The sequence below is a fragment of the Pelophylax lessonae genome (assembly GCF_965119305.1).
Source record: "Pelophylax lessonae genome assembly, chromosome: 6".
In the NCBI taxonomy this organism is placed as follows: Eukaryota; Metazoa; Chordata; class Amphibia; order Anura; family Ranidae; genus Pelophylax; species Pelophylax lessonae.
The window spans coordinates 94,523,782-94,543,423 of NC_138773.1; the positions used below are offsets into that span (position 1 = coordinate 94,523,782).

A 19,642-nucleotide genomic window follows, 5' to 3' on the forward strand; every position below is an offset into this window, starting at 1 on the left:
GCTACTGTAGGCAGCTGGTGAGTCCTAAACGGCCCTCTAGTGGTCATTGGGGGTACACCGCAATGATATATTTTTACATTGTTACTATGGGGAACCGATGAATCCCAGGCAGCCCTCTAGTGGCCGTTGTTTCTGTAGAGCCACACTATAGGCAGCCAAAGGTTCTGGGTGGCCCTCTAGTGGCCATTCGTAGTACACTCACTGCATCGCAATAACATTCAGTTATATATATATATAAAATGTCACACCACAATCTGTTTTATTTTCTTCCTAACACGTATAGTTTATAGCAGACCCGGAAATGTAAGCAAGCAATGTGGAAACGGCACCCCAACCCCCTTTTTGCATTTTGTTTCTTCTGACACGTTTTCTTATTTACAAGGCTGGTATGCATCGACCTGCAAGTACGCATGCGCAGTACCAGGCAGCCGCTGATCGCCCTGTGCGCATGCGCCTCTCTTAAGCGCTGTGTGCCGGTGAAGGGGCGTGGTTTGCGAGTGAGCGGCGTGCTGAAGAAGGAAGTCAGTGTGTAGTCAGAGTATCCACGTGAGTTGTAGCCGAGTGCGTGTGTGACTTTATTATTGTGTGTCCGTGACCGAGTGTACAGAAGGGGAGCCGCCACACCTCAGGAGAGCTCAGTGGGGCAGTGTGTAGTAACCCATGGAGAGTTCAGTGGGGCAGTGTGTAGTAACCCATGGAGAGTTCAGTGGGGCAGTGGGTAGTAACCCATGGAGAGTTCAGTGGGGCAGTGTGTAGTAACCCATGGAGAGTTCAGTGGGGCAGTGTGTAGTAACCCATGGAGAGTTCAGTGGGGCAGTGGGTAGTAACCCATAGCAACAAGCCAGGTCTTACTTTCCGGCAGCCAGCTGAGAGAATCCTGTGTGCTGTGTGTTCAGGTCATTATCTATGGAATGATTCGTACCTGTAACCCCTTCATGGCAGGAACTATTTTGTCAGAAAAGTAGCTTTTGTGCCCAACAGTTCAATTTCATCATTACTGTGTGCAAGACTGCCTGGAGTCACGCTGCGTGCGTAAGATCCTGCCCGGAGTCACGCCGCGTGCACAAGTCTCTGCCCGTGGTCACGCCACGTTTGCAAGTCTCTGCCCGTGGTCATGCTGCGTGCCCAAGTCTTCCCTGCCCATGGTCACGCCGCGTGCGCAAGTCTCTGCCCGGAGTCACGCTGCGTGCGCAAGACTCTGCCCCGGGAGTCAGGCCGCGTGCGCAAGACTCTGCCCCGGAGTCAGGCCACGTGCGCAAGACTCTGCCCCGGAGTCAGGCCGCGTGCGCAAGACCGCCCCGGAGTCAGGCCGCGTGCGCAAGATTCTGCCCCGGAGTCAGGCCGCGTGCGCAAGATTCTGCCCCGGAGTCAGGCCACGTGCGCAAGACTCTGCCCCGGAGTCAGGCCGCGTGCGCAAGACCGCCCCGGAGTCAGGCCGCGTGCGCAAGATTCTGCCCCGGAGTCAGGCCGCGTGCGCAAGATTCTGCCCCGGAGTCAGGCCGCGTGCGCAAGATTCTGCCCCGCAGTCAGGCCGCGTGCGCAAGACTCTGCCCCGGAGTCAGGCCACGTGCGCAAGACTCTGCCCCGGAGTCAGGCCGCGTGCGCAAGACTGCCCCGGAGTCAGGCCGCGTGCGCAAGACTCTGCCCCGGAGTCAGGCCGCGTGCGCAAGACTCTGCCCCGGAGTCAGGCCGCGTGCGCAAGACTCTGCCCCGCAGTCAGGCCGCGTGCGCAAGACTCTGCCCAAAGTCGCCGCGTGCGTAAGATTCTGCTCGGAGTCACACTGCATGTATTGCGTTTAGCACTTCAACAATGGAACTTGTATATATTGGAGCAGCCTAAACCAATGTATGTTCTATATCTGGGTGATTGCCGTGGAAGCGAAGAACCACTGTAGCAGTCACCACCACAAGTAATCCTTGCGTTTTCTGGATCCTATGCTAAGAGACCGATCCATAGAAACCGCTGGAGGTCGCTCACTCAGCATTGGCTCCATTCACAGGACACTTTGTATTTTTCCCAATGAATGCAGTTTTCTTTGATTGAATGAAGTTGAGATGGTGACAACACCAAAAGACTCTCCAGCTCGTCCAATCAGAGAGCAGTTTGCATTCATTGAGAAAAATGTAAAGGCAATCTGTGAATGATGTCGTGCCGAGTGAGCGACCTCATGTGGTTACCAATTAGCAGGATGTAGTTAATGACTCTAAACCAAGAGTCCACCCTGCACTAGGCAAAATAAATCACTCACAAAAAATATATACTGCTGCTGCTGCTCATCACTATATAACTAAATCACAGCGCTAAAGACAGTGCATCTCCTAATACATATGTGACCAATTAGATAAAAATAAAAATTGCAAAAAAACATGCCTTGTTCTCGTGAATATAGTATATATAAAGTCCCAGTTACAAGATAAACTGTATATAAAAAATCAAAAAAATCTCAAATAATTATTAACCACTTCAATACCGGGTACTTTTCCCCCTTCAGCTTTTAGCGCTGTTGCATTTTGAATGACAATTGCGCAGTCATGCAACATCTAAACCAAATTTATGTCATTTTTTTTCCACAAATAGAGCTTTCTTTTGGTGGTATTTGATCACCGCAAGGTTTTTTTTCTTTTTTGCTACACAAATAAAAAAAGACCTAAAAGTTTGAAATAAAAAAAAAAGTTTTTCTGTTTGTTATAAAATTTTGTAAATAGATACGTTTTTTCCTGCACTGATGAGGCCACACTGATGGGCACTGATGGGCACTGATATGCGGCACTGATGGGCACTTATAGGCAGCACTGGTGGGCAATAATGGGCACTGGTGGGCGTCACTGATAGATGGCAATGATGGGCACTGGCGGGCAGCACTGATGGGGAGGGCACTGGCAGGCAGCACTGATGGGGAGGGCAATGGCGGGCTCCAGGAGCCCTGATTGCCATCCCTGGTGGTCATGGGTGGGCATCCCTGGTGGTTCTAGTGGCACCCCCCCCAAGGGTCTGCACTGGTAATCAGTGCTCTGATTACCAGCACAGACCCCCCCCCCCCCCCTCGCCAGGAGAGCCACAGATCATCTCTCCTTTACTCGTGCCTGTCAGGCACGAACTGAGGAAAGCCGATCAACAGCACTACCTATTTACTATGTGACCAGCTGTGATTCGACACAGCTGGTCACATGGTATAGAGCAGTGTTCCCCAACCTTTTTATCGCCGCGGACCGGTCAACGTTTGTTAATTTTACCGTGGCCCGCTGAGGGGGGGAACGTTGTTTGTTTGTTTATATTTTAGATTGTTTTGATTTAATACTTTTAATTTAAGTGTATTTAAACATGCCTTCAAAATAAAATAACAGTTACACCAAAAAAATGAATATACAATAAAGTGATTTAACATTTTAACTCACTAGAATGCTAAATCAATGAGAACCCTGAGCTTGGTTCTTTGCAGGGAGACGGTTCCATCTGGGGGTAATAGGAGACAATGACATCCAAAGTGTGTTCCTTACCGGTGAACAGAGAGAAGGGCGATACACACCTTCTCTTTACCAAAGCTACAATGCCACTGCTGCTTGCAGCCGCTCCGATCCAGACGTTGCCTAAAACCCCCCCCCGATATCACAATATTATGCACATGCGCAGTATTGGTGCGGCTTTAGATGACATCTCTCAGCTCCCGGTTAACCTCTCGTCCATGGAAAGTCGGACAAACCCGAGAGAAATACACCACAGTAAATAAAATGGAAATAATTTGATGTTCCTTGGGCGGCCCGGTACCATTCGATCCACGGACCGCTACCGGTCCGCGGCCCGGGGACTGGGGACCACTGGTATAGAGCGTACGTTAGTAGGCTCTTTACAGAGATCGGAGATGCGGTGTGTCAGTGACACCGCAGCAACGATCGCTGCTCTGCATGCCCCCATCGTCATATGACATCCAGTCAGGATAATGTAACCACCTTTCTGCTGTCATTTGCCTATAGGGTGGGCGGGAAGTGGTTAAGCAAGTGACCAGTGAAAATTTGTGAATGGTGCTCAAAGTTGAAACATCCAAGTGACTCTTGTAAACCGTGACTCTTGTGTTCACACCCCCCCCCCCCCGAAGTAAATCCACTTACCAGAAGATGTGGACCCCTAGGCAGTATTGCTTAGGGGTCTTAATAAGCTTGATACTGGTAAGTGTAGATGGGGCTTCTTAAGATATCCCTTATTTTCGTATAGGAAGACAAGAAAAAGATGCCAAATAGTGTAATATGTTCCAAAAATGTATTGAGAATAAACATATAGATGTGCACTTACAATAGTACAGAAGTCCATAGACTCATCAATAAATATGTAAAGTGCTCCTAGAGGCAGGTAGGAGGACTATGCCATGATATAGTCAATTACCATGCAGAGAATGCCCACTGGCGTTCGTCTATGAGAACGCCCATTGGGAGGGGCCAAACGTGTCAATGAGATTCCAGGCTTTACAGCAATGTAAAAGTCACTTCAGGGCCGCTTTCTCTGCATGGTAATTGACTATATCATGGCATAGTCGTCCTACCTGCCTCTAGGAGCACTTTACATATTTATCGATGAGTCTATGGACTTCTGTACTATTGTAAGTGCACATCTATGTGTTCTCAATCAGTCACGGGATTCTCTGGTGGATGTCACGGATGCGCTGGTGGCCCCGTGGGGTCAGTTTCATCTGATATACACCTTCATTCCTCTCATGCTTCTGACCAGGGCCGGCGCTCCCGCTAGGCGAACCAGGCAGCCGCCTAGGGCGCACTGCCGCCTAGGGGGCACGCGCAGCCATACCTCCCGCTCCAAGTGTCCCTGATTCGCCGGGATCGCCCCCGGCAAATCAGTGGTGAGTCCTGGAATGCTTGCGGCGGTGCGGGCGGCTTGGTTGCCGCACTCCACGAGCGACACACACGGCAGCTGATCTCTCTCCCCAGCTGCCTGTTGTGTCAGTGCAGAGAGTGGAACCCGCCCCTCCCCTTCCTGTGTATTTCCTGTACAGTGTACACAGAGGAGAGAGGCGGGGAACAGCTCTTCACTATGCAACAGCGCCACTCTGATCTGAGGTCTGTGACTTTTATAACTAATACTAACTTGCAGGGGGGGGGCTGTATGGAGATGGGGGGTGTATTAAGCTGGGGGGGCTGTATGGAGATGGGGGGTGTATTAAGCTGGGGGGGCGCTGTATGGAGATGGGGGGTGTATTAGGCTGGGGGGGGGCTTTATGGAGATGGGGGGTGTATTAAGCTGGGGGGGGATGTATGGAGATGGGAGGGGGGCTGTATGGAGATGGGAGGTGTATTAAGCTGGGGGGGGGATGTATGGAGATGGGGGGGCTGTATGGAGATGGGAGGTGTATTAAGCTGGGGGGTATGTATGGAGATGGGGGGCTGTATGGAGATGGGGGGTGTATGGAGATGGGGGGGTGTATTAAGCTGGGGGGGATGTATGAAGATGGGGGGGCTGTATGGAGATGGGGGGTGTATTAAGATGGGGGGTGTATTAAGCTGGGGGGGCTGTATGGAGATGGGGGTGTATTAAGCTGGGGGGGCTGTATGGAGATGGGGGGTGTATTAGCCTGGGGGGGCTGTATGGAGATGGGGGGTGTATGGAGATGGGGGGGCTGTATGGAGATGGGAGGTGTATTAAGCTGGGGGGGTGTATGGAGATGGGGGGTGTATTAAGCTGGGGGGATGTATGGAGATGGGGGGGGCTGTATGGAGATGGGAGGTGTATTGAGATGGGGGGTGTATTAAGCTGGGGGGGGTGTATGGAGATGGGTGGGCTGTATGGAGATGGGGGTGTATTAAGCTGGGGGGGTGGCTGTATGGAGATGGGGGGGGCTGTATGGAGATGGGAGGTGTATTGAGATGGGGGTGTATTAAGCTGGGGGGGGTGTATGGAGATGGGTGGGCTGTATGGAGATGGGGGTGTATTAAGCTGGGGGGTGTATTAAGCTGGGGGGGGGTGTATGGAGATGGGAGGGGGGGCTGTATGGAGATGGGAGGTGTATTAAGCTGGGGGGGGGGTGTATTGAGATGGGGGGTGTATTAAGCTGGGGGGGGGGTGTATGGAGATGGGCTGTATGGAGATAGGGGGTGTATTAAGCTGGGTGGGGGTGTATTAAGCTGGGGGGTGTATTAAGCTGGGGGGGTGTATGGAGATGGGGGTGTATTAAGCTGGGGGGTGTCTGTATGGAGATGGGGGGTGTATTAAGCTTGGGGGGGGGGCTGTATGGAGATGGGTGGTGTATTAAGCTGGGGGGGGCTGTATGGAGATGGGGGGTGTATGGAGATGGGGGGGGTGCATGGTGCTAGGGGGGGGTGGAGATGGGGGTGTATGGAGATGGGGGGATGTATGGTGCTAGGGGGGTGGAGATGGGGGGGTGTATGGAGATGGAGGGGTGTATGAAGCTGGGGGGGTGTATGTAGATGGAGGGTGTATGAAGCCGGGGGGGGGGGATGTATGTCATCTTCCTACCATCCCATCCCCTGACATCTTCATCCCCTCTTTACCCCACTGTCATCTTCATCCCCCCTGTCATCTTCCTACCATCCCACCCCTGTCATCTTCATCCCCCCTGTCATCTTCATTCCCCCTGTCAGCTTCCTACCATCCCACCCCTGTCATCTTCATCCTCCCTGTCAGCTTCCTACCATTCCACCCCTTGTCATCTTCATCCCCCTGTACCCCACTGTCATCTTCATCCCCCCTGTCAGCTTCCTACCATCCCACCCCCTGTCATCTTCATTCCCCCTGTCAGCTTCCTACCATTCCACCCCCTGTCATCTTCATCCCCCCTGTCAGCTTCCTACCATCCCACCCCCTGTCATCTTCATCCCCCATCAGCTTTCTACCTCCCCACCCCTGTCATTTTCACCCACCTGTCATCTTCATCCTCCTGTCATCTTCCCACCATCCCACCCCCTGTCATCTTCATCCCCCCTGTCAGCTTCCTACCATTCCACCCCCTGTCATCTTCATCCCCCTGTCATCTTCATCCCCCTGTACCCCACTGTCATCTTCATCCTCCCTGTCCTCTTCATCCTCCCTGTCATCTTCCCATCATCCCACCCCCTGTCACCTTCATCCCCCCTGTCAGCTTCCTACCATTCCACCCCTGTCATCTTCATCCTCCTGTACCCCACTGTCATCTTCATCCTCCATGTCATCTTCCCACCATCCCACCCCCTGTCATCTTCATCCTCCCTGTCATCTTCCCACCATCCCACCCCCTGTCATCTTCATCCTCCTGTCATCTTCCCACCACCCCACCCCCTGTCATTTTCATCCCCACTGTCAGCTTCCCACCATCCCACCCCCTGTCACCTTCATCCCCCCTGTCAGCTTCCTACCATTCCACCCCCTGTCATCTTCATCCTCCTGTACCCCACTGTCATCTTCATCCTCCATGTCATCTTCCCACCATCCCACCCCCTGTCATCTTCATCCTCCCTGTCATCTTCCCACCATCCCACCCCCTGTCATCTTCATCCTCCTGTCATCTTCCCACCATCCCACCCCCTGTCATTTTCATCCCCACTGTCAGCTTCCCACCATCCCACCCCCTGTCATCTTCATCCCCCCTGTACCCCACTGCCAGCTTCCTACCACCCAAGCCCCTTAAATTTACTGGTGCACATCATATATGATGGACGCAGGGACAATGTTTTTCTTCCAGTGACAACACGGAGACAAGGACATTTCTCCTTCCAGTGAAATCACCAATGCAGGGATTTTTTTTTATTTCAGTGACACCAAGGATGCAGGGACAATTTTTTTTCCCAGTGACACCACAGATGCATTTTTACCCAAAACCCTGATCACCCATAGTGCAGTGACCCTGTTTTAAAAATATTTTAACGTTTTTTTTTTTTTTAGGGGGGGGCGCAAGTAGCTGGTCTTGCCTAGGGCGCAAAATAGTCTAGCACCGGCCCTGCTTCTGACAAGACTTCTATGCAGGATTGAGGCAGAAGGGATTCTGGTCATCTTTGTGGTCTCGGACTGGCCTCGCCGGGCTTGGTACGCCGATCTGGTGCTGCTGGTCACCGACGTTCCTCGGAAGCTTCTTCTCTGGGAGGATCTGCAGAGCAAACATATCCCCTGAGCGAACAAATCTTCACATTATACAGGGGTCCCCGCTGGTGGTCATATCCTTGCTGCTTGATCCTTGAACTCCGCACCGCAATACACATAGATCTCTGCCAGGAAACAGATCCACGCATACGCATGAAGTGTTCCCCGGCCGAGATGTCTATGTAAAGCGAACGTGTCTACACATCTAAAAGAAGGTTTTCACTGCCAGTAGTCTTTCCTCAATGCCGATTCGCCTGTACACGCTTATAATGACAAGTTAAATAAAACACATCCTGAAAAATGTCCACACTAGTCCTAATGAAATTTCCACAACAAGTTTCTGTTATAAAATTTTTGAAATAAGTAAATCTTCTCCTTCACTCGTGCACTGATGAGGCTGCACTGATGGACGGTGATAGACTACACTAATGGGCACTGACAGGCATCACTGATTGGCACAGGTTGGTAGCACTTGTGGGCACTGTTGGGGCTGCACTGATAATCAGGACACTGATGATCATTTCCCTATCTATCAGTGTAGATGCCCCCTGTGTGGATTTGCCGATTATCAGCCCTCCTCTCATGCGCTGTCAGCGTGAGAAGAGGACTGCCGATAACTGGCAAATACGATTTACACAGTGATCAGCTGTGATTGGACACAGCTGGCCACATGGTAAAGAGCAGTTGCAATGGGCTATTTACCCCGATTTGTGATCAACTGTATCCAAAGAACACCGTGATTACAGATCTGTTGCGTTGCGTGCAGCAGGGGGTACGCGGGAAGCGTGATCACGGGAGGACGTCCATAGACGCGCTCCTGGCAATTTGAGCCCGTGTTGTAGCCGTCTTTTGGTTTTAACGCGGGCGGTGGTTCTAAAAGCAGAACATTTTTTTACCTTAATGCATTCTATTCATTAAGGTAAAAAAATCCTGAACGTGACCTCGATCCAGCATTGTGTACTCTCTCCCTCCTCCATTGGCTCCTGCTCCTGTCAATCACAGCCAGTAAGGAGGAGGCAGGGGTGGGGCTGAGCTGCACTCTGTGAGTCTATGGACACCTAGTACTAGCTCAGGAGCAAGTCCGCAAGCTCTAGGGGCACTTGGGGGGGGGGGGGGCAGGGGCCAGAAGTGCCAGCAGGGGATCTGAGAGGAGGACTGGGGCTACCCTGTGCCAAACCATTACACAGAACAGGTAAGTTTGCCATGTTTGTTATTTATAAAAAAAAAAGAAAGTGGTTGGAACCTAGTGCTTTTTCAATGTCAGTTGGCCCTTTCCATGTTGTACAATACCAGGTTCATCCTGTCTTTTCCTGTCTTCCCCTGTGTGAGTACTGACCATGCTTATCATGACTGCTGATCCATGATAGCCTTGGTCAGATTACATGCCTCTGTTATCCAGCTCTGTTACCCCGGGATCTCTGCATCTCCCCCTCCCATTTCTGTAGTCTGTGTGTGAAAAAAAAAAAATTGAATTTGAAAGTGTGAACTGTGAAGTCGATCTCCTCCCTGCCCCTCTCATCTCATTGAGTAATACTATTCTCTGCAGCTGCTCCAGTGCTTGTAAATAAACATCTATTAATTACTTTGATCCTCTCTGTTTAAGGTCCATGTTTAGTGCTGTGTGTTTTCTTAAAATTCTAATGCTATATGCCTTCTTTGCACAGTGCTGCTGTGCAGTCAGGTGTCCTTCATCTGTCATCTTGCATACATCAGAAGGGAATCTCAGCCGCTCCCACTGTAGTCTCTTAGATCGGGAAGGGAAGAAGAGGGAGGACACATTACTGCACAGCAGAACTATGCAAAGAAGGTATTTAGAATTATAATTTTAAGAAAACGCACACACTGTGCTAAACATGGACCTATAAAAAAATTCTATAAACATATCCCATAGTTTGTAGACGCTTTAACATTTATGTAAATCAATATATGCACATTTTCTTATTGGATGTGTTTTATAGCAGAAAGTAAAAAATATAGTTTTTATTTTTTTTTCCAAAATTGTCGGTCTTTTTTTGTTTGTAGCACAAAAACGCAGTGGTGATCAAATACCACCAAAAGAAAGCTCTATTTGTGGAGAAAAAAATTACATTCATTTTATTTAGGTACGGTGTCGCATGATGGCGCAATTGTCAGTTAAAGTAATGCAGTGTCCTATTGTATAAAAAAAAAAGCCTGTTCATGAAGGGGGGTAAATCTCCTGGAGGTCAAGAGGTTAATACTTTACAATCACTTTAACCACTTCTGGACCAGAAGGTTTTACCCCCTTAATGACCAGGCCATTTTTTGTGATTCTGCACTGCGTTATTTTAACAGGCAATTGCTTGGTTGTGCAACTCTGTATCCAAATAAAATTGATGTCATTTTTTCCCCACAAACAGAGCTTTCTTTTGGTGGTATTTGATCACCTGTTTGATTTTTACTTTTTGTGCTTTAAACAAAAAAGTGCGACAATTCCGAAAAAAATATATATATTTTTCACTTTCTGCTATAGAACATTCCCATTAAAAAAAAAAATGTCAAAATCAAATTTTTTCATCATTTTTGGCCAATTTGTATTCTGCAACATATTTTTGGTAAAAAAATCCCAATAAGCGTATTTTGATTTTACTAGTAAGGCCTCATGTACACTGCTACTTGTAAACGGACGTTTAGGAGCAGTTGGGCGTTTTTTTTCAGAAGCCCCTGAACCCACCTCTATGTTATCTTATCTGTCCATGTACACTGAGTCGTTTACAGTCATTTAGAGGCAGTTGAGTTCAGTGTCGTTTTTTGGAAAGCAATTATTTGCGTTCAGGATGTTCAGAACGTGTGTTTACCGGCGTTTCAAATGCAAAACGCGACTGAACGCGATCACCCGCGTTTAGTGCTTGAGTTTTTACTGTTTAAAGGGGAATGATTTTTTGACCTCTAAAAACGGATCTGAGCCCAAACGCCCGCTAAATGCCGCTAAACACGGCTGCAAACGCGACACAACGGATGGTTTAAACGTACTTTACATAGCTGTTAAATTCCAGCGTTCAAAGGACTTTTTAAAACGTCCCTTGTACTTGTAGCCTAATGGTGGCGATCAGCGATTTGTAACGTGACTGCGACATTGTGGCGGACAGAGCAGCCCCCGAACTGACATTTTTACTACAGTAATGAGTGCTAGAAATATGCACAGTTACTGTAATAATGACACTGACAGGGAAGGGGTTAACTCAGTGGCGATCAAAGGGTTAAGTATATGTCTAGGGGGTGTTTTCTAACTGTAATAGGGGTGGGCTTGTGGAATCAACACAGAGACCTGTGTTCCTAAATAGGAGGATCACAGGCGCTCTGTACTGATTCCTGAGAGAACAACGGTCTTCTGTATTTACAATAACAGACCGCTGTTCTCTCTCCACGGGGAGTGATTGCAGGTGTCTGCCCCTTGAATCAGCTTCCCCGCTGGTTAATGGGGCGCTCGCGCCTCCAGAATCGCTCCCACGGATCACTGTACAGGTACGGTGATTCGCGCAGCCAAGCCAGCCTGCCACAGTATATATACGGCGGGCGTCGGCAAGCTGTTAAAGTAAGGTGCAAACACTCTTTCATTCATTGGGACCATAGATAATGAATGTAGCCACCCTCCCAGCAACAACAACCAAAAAAAAAAAAAAAAGGAATTTGGAGGAGCCTGAGAGCAAAAGATTGTACTTTTTTTTTTTTATTAGTTAAAGCAATATTAAGCCCAACACCAAAACATTTAATATATTGTAGCTTACCATTCCTTAGAATGTGGTAGCTGCATTAGGTCTTCTTTTTTCTAGGCTTCCCCCCCCCCCCCCCTCTGTTTTCACCTGGTGATCTGGCCAGTAACAAACCTTCTGTATTGGAGTGCCTCCACTGTGGATGAAGAAGAAAAAGGGAACCTTTGGACAGCAGTATTGTTAATCTGTGGAGAGGTGAGTGTTAGATGCACTAGCAGATTAAAATAAAAGAGCCAATCGAAGCTGAACTCCAGCTCATACTTTAAAAGCAGTTACAGAAAACAGTTTTTCTCTTACGTCCTCCGACAGTCGCCGCCTCTTCATATTCGTCACATATGGGGTATTAGACTTTGCTCCGAAGGAGTAGCTAGGCAACAGAATATGTTAACAATAAAGCTTTAACATATCCCACCCTCAAGGGGTGGTCCCCTCAGTCAATACCCTCCTACTTCCTGCAACCATATCTCAGTTTTAATGTCTAGCTTGTCAGGAGTGGCTGGCTCTCTCTGTGCTGGGACTTTTTGTCCCAGACTCTTTCTTCTTTTTAATATTTTGTTTGAGTTTTCTCTCTAGCTTTACTTAGCTGTTATTTTTGTCAGCATTAGTTAGTTCTTCGGACGAAGAGGATCATGCGGACTGGGTCTCGGGCTGATCCCCCTGGTCGCAGGTCGTGGGTCAGTGGCTTCCCAGTCTGCCATCGAGCGTTCAGCCAGGTAACGCTCCTGGCACGGTGAACGACCCATCCCTGTTCGGTGCAGGGATGATTGGTGAGGTGGCTACCTCACCGGACGCTGTGCGGTTTCTTAACCTCCATTATGTGCGTCTTGAATTGCGACTCTCCCTGCCTCATGTGCAGCGGCTTGTTCGCCTGTGCGGGTTCCCCACGCCATGTGAGGTAAGTGTATTTATGTGGGGACCTGTCTGTCTGGGGGGGGTCTCAGTCTGGGACTGTGTAACCTGCCTTTAATCACACTGCTTGTCTCCCTATCTCTCGGCTGCATGCTGTGGGCTGCAAGGGGGGGGGGGGGAGCTGTATGACACTGTGTGTGTCAGGCTGGGCAGTGTGAGGTGCTGTGTGCTGTGGGGCATGTTTTTTCTTGGCATGTTTGGGCATATACAGCGATCGCTGCGGCGATCTAACATGTATCCTTATATTGGGATGTAATGTGTGTGTTTTTTATGCACCGTGGAGCGGCGTTTTCGGCGCCAAACGACGCCATTTTACCGGCGCCCGCTCCGGCCGCATGGTTTACATGCACGGCGGCCATTTTCTTGTAGCCTCCATTGGCTTACATAGAGCGCCCTGGCAGCATCACTTCCTCTCTCCTGGAACACCGATCGAGGCAGCAGCAGCAGCGGGGTCTCCTCAGGTTTTATCCTTCTGTTCTTGTTATCCATTGCCTGTACTCAGTTTGTATATTCCCTGTGGGGGTCTCATTGTGCCTGAGTGTGGTGCGGTGGGCTGCGCTTGCCGCGCTTGCTAAAAGGGGGCAGTTAACCCTTGGTTGTCTGGCATTACAGGGGCAATGGATTCTCAGGAGGGCAAGTTTCCCACAGTATTGGTGGAAAGCCAGGGGACCGCTGTTTCCCCCCCAGGGGGGGATTTAGCCACTATTGTGGCTGGCCTTGCTGCCCAGGTGCAAATGCTGGTGGCTGCTCAATCTACTAAACGGCCCAGAGTTGCTCTGTCCTCTGATTCTGAGGGTGAAGGTGATGGGGCTGTTCTGGCAGGGACCCCCCTATCGGGGTCCCGCTCCTCTCTTGATCTAGTGGGGTCTGAGGTAGAGGCTGAAGTTGAGGGGGTTGATAATTCTCCCCCTGGCTCGCCTGAAGAGCTTGCAATCATGGATGAGTTGATTGCTTCCATTAAGCAGACGCTACGTTTGCAGGACGAAGTGTGTCCCCCCGCTGCTTTGGCGGCTTATGGGACGCAGAGAAAACGCAGGACGCCGCAGGTTTTTCCCTGCAATGCTGATTTTCAGCGCGCTGTTAAGGATCAATGGCGCGATCTGCGCAAGCCTTTTGCGGTACCAAGTAAATTCAAGCTGCGTTATCCTTTCTCGCCTGCCACTGATGAACGGTGGTGTGTGCCTCCGCCAGTGGATCATGCAATTGCGGTTTTGAACAAAGCCACTGCGATTCCTGCAGAGGGTTCCCCTGTTTTCCGTGATGCCACGGATAGGAGACTGGAGTCTCTTGCCCGTCATACTTATTCTGTTACGGGCTCTATGCTTAAGGCTCTGTTTGCCTCTCTCATGGCGGCCCAGGCGATCGCAAGTTGGACGCAGATGCTTAGGCGCGTCCTAGTGGCCGATTCGGCCTCGGCGGCGACCCTGGATATGGTGGATCAGATCCACCAGGGTGTCATGTATCTGTGTGATGCGGACCTGGACCTGATTCCGTTGGCTGCACGTGTGCACAGCGTGGCGGTGTTGTCTCGCCGCCTGGTTTGGTTGAAATGTTGGTCGGTGGACCAATCTTCACGTAAGACCTTAGCCAATCTACCTTATGATGGGTCTCGCCTTTTTGGGGAGTCCCTGGATGTGTTGATTAAGGGGATCACCGGGGGTAAGAGCACTCTCTTGCCCCATTTCCCCAAGGCTAAGGGGGCTTCTGGGAAGAAGCATGCAAATTTTCGGCCCCCTCAGGGGTCCTTTCGTGCCTTTCGGCCGCACTACAAGGGCAAACCGTTCAAAGGCCAAGGCTCTCAGAAGAAGCCCTGGTCTGGGAAACAGAAGTCCGGCCAATCCGGACCTGCTGCCCATAACAGTTCGGCCTGAAGGGGCGCCCTCACCCAGTTTTGGGGTGGGGGGACGCTTGCTCGGTTTTCTTCAGCCCTGGTTGGCCCGTGTGCGGGACAGATGGGTTCTGGAAATCGTTCGATCTGGTTACAAGATCGAGTTTCTCTCTCGGCCGGAGAGCAGATTTTTTCCCTCAAATCTTCAACTGTCTCCAGAGCGACTGCGGGATCTGCACCTGGCGGTGCGGGACCTGAGGGCTCAGGGAGTGGTGGTTCCGGTGCCTCATCGGGACAGATTTCGGGGGTTTTATTCCAATCTGTTCACCGTGCCCAGGAAGGAGGGCAAGGTTCGTCCGATTCTGGACTTGAAGGCTCTGAACCGCTCTGTGCGGGTTCGCAAGTTCCGCATGGAATCCCTGCGCTCGGTGGTGGCTGCCCTGGTTCCGGGGGAATTCATGGCCTCCATCGATTTGAAGGATGCGTACCTTCACATCCCCATATTCGAGGGTCATCAGAGATACCTTCGATTTGCCATTGCGGAGGATCACTACCAGTTCGTGGCGTTGCCCTTTGGTCTCGCCTCGGCTCCGCGGGTCTTCACCAAGGTGCTTGCACCGGTTCTGGCATTATTGAGGGCCCAGGGCATTTCTGTCCTGGGGTATTTGGACGACATTCTGGTTTGGTCTGCGACCAGACAGGGTCTGGAGAAGGACCTGTCTGTCACAATGCAAACTCTGCAGGAGTTTGGTTGGACGATAAATGTTCCAAAGTCGACACTGAGTCCGTCGGTTCGTCTCCCCTATCTGGGAATGATACTGGACTCGGTGCAGGCGAAGGTCTTCCTGCCGGAAGACAAACTCAGGACTCTTCAGGAGGAAGTCAGGTCCCTCAGGGACGTTCCACACTCGTCTCTGCGGACGTGTATGAGATGTTTGGGATTGATGGTCTCGGCCTTCGAGGCGATTCCTTTCGCGCAGTTTCACACGCGGGGTCTCCAAGCGGAGATCCTGTCCAAGTGGGACGGGCGACCTCAATCTCTGGATCTTCAGATCTCGTTGAGTCATCGCACCAGGGAAAACCTTCTGTCGTGGCTCCAGTCCCCGTTGGTGTCCAGGGGCAAGTCGTTTCGTCCGATCTCGTGGACGATAATCACCACGGATGCCAGCCTGTCGGGCTGGGGTGGTGTTCTGGGCGTTCTGTCCGCCCAGGGGACCTGGTCGGAGGGGGAGTCTTCCCTCCCGATCAACATTCTGGAATTGCGTGCGATAAGGCTCTGTCTTCATCGCTGGACGGACCGGCTGCAGGGCTGCCCGGTTCGGGTGCAGACGGACAATGCCACGGCGGTGGCCTACATCAACCACCAAGGGGGCACCAGGAGTGCCCGAGCGGCTCGAGAAGTGGCCGACATTCTGTCTTGGGCCGAGACTCATGTCCCGGCGATAACGGCGGTTCGCATTCCGGGAGTGGAGAACTGGCAGGCGGACTATCTGAGTCGCCAGACCCTGGATCAGGGGGAATGGTCTCTCCACCCGGCTGTCTTTCAGATGTTGTGCGCGAAGTGGGGTCTTCCAGATGTGGACCTGTTCGCGTCTCGCCTCAACTACAAGGTGAAGAGGTTCGTGGCAAGGACGCGCGACCCTCGGGCAGACGCGTCGGACGCGTTAGTGGCCCCGTGGCATCAGTACAGGCTGATGTACGCGTTTCCACCGATTCAGTTGCTGTCCAGGTTCCTTCGCAGGTTACACTCGGAACGCAGCACGGTGATTCTTGTGGCACCGGACTGGCCTCGCCGGTCCTGGTACGCAGACCTCGTGAATCTGGCGGTCGACGCCCCTTGGCGTCTGCCTCTTCGAGACGATCTACTGTCTCAAGGACCGATTTACCATCCTGCTTTACAGTCGCTGGCTTTGACGGCCTGGCTGTTGAGACCGAGGTCCTGAAGGAGAAGGGTCTCTCTCCAGAGGTCGTTCATACTTTGATCAACGCGAGGAAGTCTTCCTCGGGGAAGGTTTATTACCGTACTTGGAAGGCCTATTTTGCCTGGTGTGAGTCCAGGGGGTTTTCACCCCGCACGTACTCGGTTTCCCGTGTGCTGTCTTTCCTTCAGACGGGTGTCGATCAGCGTTTGGCGCTGGCTACGATAAAGGGTCAGGTGTCTGCGCTGGCCGTTCTGTTTCAACGTCCCGTGGCTTCCAACTCCTTGGTTGGCACCTTTATTCAGGGTGTGCGGCATCTGGTTCCTCCTAGGAGGGATCCTTTGCCCCCTTGGGACTTGAATCTCGTTCTATCTGTGTTACAACGTGCTCCTTTTGAACAGATCAGGGAGATCTCGTTGTCTATGTTGTCCAAAAAGGTCGCCTTTTTGGTGGCGATCACTTCGGCTCGCAGAGTGTCGGAACTGGCGGCTTTGTCCTGCAAGTCTCCGTACCTGGTTGTTCATTTGGATAAGGTGGTCTTGCGACCTAATCCTTCTTTTCTGCCGAAACGAGTTTCGGAATTCCATCTTAACGAGGATATTGTTTTGCCTTCGTTGTGCACGAAGCCTAAACATCCAAAGGAGATGAGATTGCACTCTCTGGATGTTGTTCGGGCGATAAGGGTTTACCTTAAATCGACTGAGTCTTTTCGTAAGACGGACTCCTTGTTTGTTCTTCCAGAGGGTCCTCGGAAGGGCATGGCGGCTTCGGCCTCTACCATCGCCAAATGGATCAGGCAGACCATTGAACAGGCCTATGCCTTGCAGGGGAAGATTCCCCCTGTGCCTGTGAAGGCGCACTCTACTAGATCTCTGAGTACGTCTTGGGCCTGCCGTCATGGGGCTTCTGTAGCCCAGGTGTGTAAGGCGGCGACTTGGTCGACCGTGCACACTTTCACAAAATTCTACAAAGTAGATGTTCAGGCATCGGCGGATGCTTCCTTTGGCCGCAAGGTTCTTAGTGCGGCTGTTCCCTAGGGTCCCTTGTTGGGGACTCCTGGCTGTTGGGATAGTTTTTTGTATCCCCTGGGTTTTTTGTCTTTTCCTGGGTTGTTGCTCCTGTTGAGCACTTATTTTTGCTGTTGCCCAGCTGGTTTCCTTCCTTTGGTAAGGTTCCTTTCTTTGATGTGGAGACTGCGTTGCCTTTCGGCGCGGATGCGTTTCCCACCCCTCATGTTTGCACTGCTTTGGGACGTCCCCATATGTGACGAATATGAAGAGGCGGCGACTGTCGGAGGACGTAAGAGAAAACGGAATTTTTGTAAAATCTTACCTGTAAAATTCCTTTCTCTGAGTCCTCCGACAGTCGCCGCCCCCGCCCCTCTTTTGGGGTTTGAATGTATACTCTACTGCTATTCCACTAAAACTGAGATATGGTTGCAGGAAGTAGGAGGGTATTGACTGAGGGGACCACCCCTTGAGGGTGGGATATGTTAAAGCTTTATTGTTAACATATTCTGTTGCCTAGCTACTCCTTCGGAGCAAAGTCTAATACCCCATATGTGACGAATATGAAGAGGCGGCGACTGTCGGAGGATTCAGAGAAAGGAATTTTACAGGTAAGATTTTACAAAAATTCAGTTTTTTCCCCTTTTGGGTTAAAGATTTTAAGTAAATAAAAACTGATCATTGTAAGCAGTAAATGGTTTGTCTCAGCCTTCACTGTTACATTCTCAAGAGAGCTTGTTCTTTAGAAAAACAACAGACTTACTGGCCAGATCACTAGGAGAAAAAAAGGGAAAGAGCCTAAAAAAAGAAAACTAATGAAGCATCACATGTAGGAATTGGTAAGCTACAATATGATAAATGTTTTCATTTGGGTTTATTACCGCTTTAAGTATACATACATATACATATTCCAAGCGACCCTGGTCTGGCAAACAAAAGTCCGGTTTCTCCAGACCTCGGCCTGAAGGTGCGCCCTCACCCGCAACTGGCATGGGGGGACGCCTTCTCTGACCTGTGGCTGGCCTGGTTCTCAGACAGATGAGTTCGGGAGGTCGTACGGTCCAGTTACAAGATCGAGTTTCGATCTGTCCCTCCGGTCAGGTTTTTCCCTTCCAATGTCCTTTGGGGCAGTGCAGGACCTGCTACAACAAGGAGTGATGGTTCCGGTTCCGCACGCGGAACGCTTTTACGGGTTTTATTCCAACCTGTTCACGGTTCCCAGGAAGGAGGGCAAGGTGCGTCCAATCCTGGATCTGAAGTCACTGAATGTTCATACAAAAGTTGGAAAAGATGGAATCAATTCGCACGGTGGTGGCTTCCCTTCATCAGGGGGATTTTCTGGCTTCCTTAGACATCAAAGATGCCTACCTTCACATACCTATCTGTGCCGCTCACCAATGGTTTCTATGTTTTGCCATGGGAGAGGATCACTATCAGTTTGTGGCGTTATCCTTTGGTCTTGCCTCTGCTCCTCGGGTCTTCACAAAGGTATTGTCTCTGATCCTGGTGCTGGCAGCGAGGGATATCATTCCTGGGTTACCTGGATGATCTGATTCTGCATGCAGAGTCCCCTGTGGTGCTGACAGTGAACTTGGAGGGTCACCATGAGAACTCTGGAGGAGTTCGGGTGGATTGTGAATCTTCAGAAGTCGTCTCTGTCCCCCTCCATAAGACTGGTCTATCTGGGCCTGACTTCGGACTCGTCCTCAGTAGGGCTGCAACTAACGATTAATTTGTCTGTCGACTAATCTATCGATTATTTTTACAATTAGTCGACTAATCGAACGATTATTTTTATTTTATTTTTTTTGCTTAATTGAGTGGTTTTTTGATTAGCTAATTAATCCTGTAATTAATACAGACCCCTCAGTAAGCCCCCCTCCCAGTACAGACCCCTCAGTAAGCCCCCCTCCCAGTACAGACCCCTCAGTAAGCCCCTCTCCCAGTACAGACCCCTCAGTAAGTCCCCTCCCAGTACAGACCCCTCAGTAAGTCCCCTCCCAGTACAGACCCCTCAGTAAGCCCCCTCCCAGTACAGACCCCTCAGTAAGCCCCCCTCCCAGTACAGACCCCTCAGTAAGCTCTCCCACCTAGTACAGAGGATGGATGAAAGGATGGAGACACGGATGAATGAAAGGATGGAGACACGGATGGATGAATGAAAGGATGGAGAC

General features: G+C 50.7%; 1 protein-coding gene across 1 annotated transcript in view; it reads left to right on the forward strand.

Annotated features, from left to right (window-relative positions):
* The first annotated feature begins 468 nt into the window (after positions 1 to 468).
* The window catches only part of CHLSN (cholesin), a 693,214-nt gene continuing 674,040 nt past the window's right edge, over positions 469 to 19,642 (forward strand). Inside the window, exon 1 of the mRNA XM_082261874.1 lies at positions 469 to 546. The gene's annotated coding sequence lies outside the window, so the exon portion shown is untranslated. The remainder of the gene's footprint in view (positions 547 to 19,642) is intronic.